Below are 4,865 nucleotides of genomic sequence, written 5' to 3' on the forward strand. Positions count from 1 at the left end.
CAATGCAACAAAGTTGGATAAGGATACTGGTAAATCAGTAGATAGTATTGATTACAGAGATATGATTGGTTCACTACTCTATCTAAGTACAAGTAGACCTAATATCATGTATGCTACCTGTCTTTGTGCAAGATTTCAAGTAGATCCAAGAGAACCTCACTTAACAGCTGTGAAAAGAATTTTCAAGTACCTTAAGGGTATAGCTGATCTGGGATTGTGGTATCCTAGAGAATCAGACTTTAAGCTAATAGGTTACTCAGATGCAGATTTTGCAGGATGCAAAATTGACAGAAAAAGCACAAGTGGAAGCTGCCAATTTCTTGGAGGCAGATTGGTTTCTTGGTTTAGCAAGAAACAGAAGTCAATTTCCACATCAACTGCAGAAGCAGAATATATTACTACAGGAAGCTATTATGCACAGATTCTTTGGATGAAGAATCAGTTACTGGATTATGGGTTAGAATTTTCTAAAATCCCTATTTACTGTGATAATCAAAGTGTTATTGCTATGACAGGTAATCCAGTTCAACACTCAATGACAAAGCACATCAGCATTAGGTACCACTTCATAAGGGAACATGTGGATGAAGGTACAGTGGAATTGCATTTTGTTCCAACAGATCAACAACTAGCAGATTTCTTCACAAAACCACTGTGTGAAGCTACTTTTACAAGATTGTAAATGAACTTGGAATGGTTTCAGGTTCTTTCTCTAAATCTGCTTAATTTATGTTCTGATACATCAGACTTTATGATCAGTATTTACAGATATTACTATCTTTGTGTATTCTGTGCTTAAATTGAAATTTGCTTAAGTGATGATTGTTGTCTGATGTGAATTTCTAAACTCTGATAGTGATATGAATGTTTCTGTGACTATTCAATCCAATGAGGATAACTATACTAGATGCTGACCTAGTAGTCTTTAATATACTAAAGATCCCATGTATGAAGTAATTGTTTATGTGGAAATCTTTTAACACAATCAAATTCTGATATTGAGCTTAGTTAAGTTTACTTTGTGTATCTTATTACTAAGTCAAAAACTAGAATATTGCTGCTTATCTGTTAAGTTCTGATGTTAGTAAATCTGATGGATGTGCTAAGTGCTGATAAGCCTCACTTATCAAAAGAAAAAGAAAAGAAATAAAAATCAGGTACTCCTTTGAGATCAAGAGTAAAAATATGGAAGGGAAGACCCAAGTGCATTGCTGGTATTAAGTAATATGCATTAGAAAAGCAAAAAAAAAGAAATATTTTCTTGGTGACTTTTCACACTCTATGATTACTGGAGAAATACTCTGATAACAACATAAATTCTGATAAGCAGTCGTGACTCAATTATACTGAGAAGCCACTGTAAAATGGAATTTTAAAAGATGCATAAAATGAGCACAAAACAGTTGAGGTGGACTCATGATGAACTCATTCAATAGTAGGCTTCAGAATAATGACAGATTTTGAGTAAAGTTCTTCGTTATGCCTTATTTCTAAGATGTACTGAAGTGAATTAGACTTTACTCTTTGTCTGATATTTAGCTTAATGCACACACTTACACTCCATATGAATGATGAAAATTACTGTGGTGATAAATGTTGTTTTAGATGAACAGTTTATGTGTCAGATTGCATAAATTCTGAGGACAAGTTCTGATGATTAAGTTCTGATGAAACCATATCAGTATTTGTGTGAAGAATTACAGGAATACACATTCACTTTTCGAGTTAAGGAGCCATATTCTGATGACTTTTAAATCCTGATAATAATCAAGTTCTGATGCTGACGTAGCAGTATTTATTTACTTGGTTTATTTTTGGTCATTACTTGAACGATAATATTTTTACAGAATATTGGTTAATGTGAGATAAAACAGTCATACCGTGTATGTCCTGAAAAACTGCATGTGCACGGTAATTATTGCTTATTTTACGTGCCCATTAACTCTTGTTCTAACCGTTTACTGACTGTTCATATGATGCCAGGTGTAAAGTGTATGCCATGCTTCAAAAATACAACTGATGAGTGGAGAGAGTATATATATGAGAGATAAAAGATTTTCTAATCTTTTACTTACTTTTTTATTCTAAATATCTTTTATTTCTCTCTCTCTCTCTCTCTCTCTCTCTTATTTTCTGAAGTTGTTTTTCTCTCAGGACTTTTTACAAACACTTTGCAAACATACTCTTATTCACTTAATTTCTTACAGAGATGGCACCAAAAGACGTAATTTTTGATGGAGCTAAGTTTGTTCCTAATAACTTCTCCGTTATTCTTAGAAAGTCAGAAGCCCTATTAGAACTTCACTTCATTTAGGACTTTATTGCTAGTTCTGATATTGGGTACGCTCTGACCAAACCGGATGCAGTCTCAGGTACTCAAGTGCTGGAGTTCTGGAGAAGTGGAGTATATGATGATGGTGGTGCTCAAGGGTCCCCAAGTATAATTTTTTCATCAGGAGAGGATGAGCCTGTCGTGACATTGGCTATGGTTCGACAAGCACTGCAGCTGCCTGACAACTGTGTTTATTCTACTGTTGAGGAGCCAGTTCTTCAAAACATAATGGCCAGTCTGGGGTATGAGAGGACATTGGCAAAGCTGGGTCAGTTGAAGAGATCTTACATAAGGAGGGAATGGAGTTTCTTCTTTGACTGCATAACCAAGGCTTTTGCAAACAAATGTTCTAATTTCGATGCAATCCCCATATTCAGCCAACAAATCGGGTATGCTCTCATTAACCAAACTGATTTTGATTATGCAAGTGCTGTCGTAGGTTTCATTGGGGATAGAATGACATAAGACAGAAATATTGTTTACCTAGCCTTTGTTAGGTCATACACACTGTAGAAGGGGGTTGAATACAGTGTTTACTATAATCAAATTGAATATAAGAACTCAAGTAACAGAAAACAGATTTTATTCAACACAATAAACTCGGTTATAATATGGAACTGTCCTCTCTCAGTGATAAACAAATTATCACGAGAGCTGCTAGGGTTACCATGAATAATAACTTCGATTGAGATAACACTTATAGTGTAAACCCTATGCCTGTGTTTATATACTACACAGTTACAAGATAATGTTCTAATTGATATGAAATATAATTCTGCTTCCTAAAATATATCAACTAGTTATCTTTTCTTCCAAGTATTCTATTCTTCATAGAATTCCTTCTTCATGCATATTTCTTTCTGTCTTAGTCTCGATCTTCTTTCCTTTCAATCAGCCGCCTGCCTTATCTGAAAGTCATCTTAAGCCCTGATATTATCTCCTGATAAATATCTTCTGATAACTTAAGTTCTGTCTTCAGTATAAGTGTTGATTTCCAGTTAAGTACTGATTTGTCCTGTTAGTTAAGATTTGAAAACTAAACACAAATCATATTACACATGACATTATCAAATATATCTAACAATCTCTCTCAACTTGTAAATTAGCATAATATACAAGTTCAACAGATATTTGATGATGTCAAAAACATTAAGTACAAATGCATGAGAATTTAACTAGATAACTACAACTTACAGTCCTTTCAGCTTTACCATCTTACGGTTTGAAAGCTTCAGTCTGTATACACTATCAGAATTTAAGCAGTTGTAGATCTTTGACTTGGCTTCAATTTCTGATCTCTTTGATATCAGGAGTTGTTCTGAGATAGTTCTTTAACATACATCTCTCAGCATATTCAAGTTCATTGACCATCCTCCTTTTAGCATTTATCAGTTCAGCTGTATCTTCACCAGTTTGAAAAATAGCTGCTCTGAGATCATTTATCTTAGCTCTTCTTATCTCATGAACTAGTCTGATCAGATATGCCTTGTCAGACTCTAAATTGAATTCCACAGCCTTATAACCCAGAAAAGTAGTTATGATCTTAGCAGAGTTAGGCTTCATTTCGACAATATCACCTTTGTGATCTCTGTACTTGGGACAGTATGTGCTGTCAGACTTTACAGAGTAAAGCTTCTTCTGTCTTTGAATTTGTGATTTTAAATAACCTGCAGCACTATCTGTTAATCTGTTTCTCACTTAAAGTAGGAATAGAACATGTTCCAGTTCCTCAAAAATACTTCAGTGGTATAGCATTCTGCCTGACATGGTATACCCTTCCATCTGTCATAAAATATAACAAGATATGTTCTTTCAAAAAGGTATGGTAAACCATTTGTACAGCTTCAGGTCGATTCAATATTTCAGGAGTTGCTCCAACACCTGGTTCACTTAAGGAAGTTGGATCATTGGTAGTGTTATGTACTCTTCTTTCATCAGAACTACCCAATCCAGATTTATCTCTTGCTTCCTTTCCTGTAACAACTCTTGCTTCAAAACCACTTGCTGCAGTCTTCAAAGATTGAGTCTGTTTAGCTTTGGTGAATCCTGGTAGGAGTATCTTTGAAGGTTTAACATGAACAATGTCAGAGGTTTCCTTTTCCTTATCTTCTGATATCAAGCCAACTTGAGCTATGTCAGAGGTTGCTTGCTTCACTGTCATATCAGAACTTACTACATCTTGACTCTAAACAACATGAGCCATGTCAGAGGTTGTTTGAAAAATCTTCTTTGAAATCAGAGTAAGACTAGCATCTTCTTCATCATCAGTTATTTCTTCATCCATGACTGGCATATAAACCTTTACAGGTTCATCAACTTTTTCTTTACCCTTGGACCTTGGATCAATTTGCATTTGTGATTTGGCTTTGGTTGCCTCAAAATTTGTTCTTTCCTTTATCACAATACCCTTAGGCTTTGAAAATTTCTTTTCAACAACAAAAGCTTTATATTTTTTCTTGACACCTTCTTCTTTGATTCTAGCTTCTTCTTCCTTTAGACTCTCAAAGTCCATTCCTGGATTTTCTTTAAGAAA

Source organism: Apium graveolens, chromosome 3, assembly GCF_009905375.1.
Source record: "Apium graveolens cultivar Ventura chromosome 3, ASM990537v1, whole genome shotgun sequence".
Taxonomy (NCBI): domain Eukaryota; kingdom Viridiplantae; phylum Streptophyta; class Magnoliopsida; order Apiales; family Apiaceae; genus Apium; species Apium graveolens.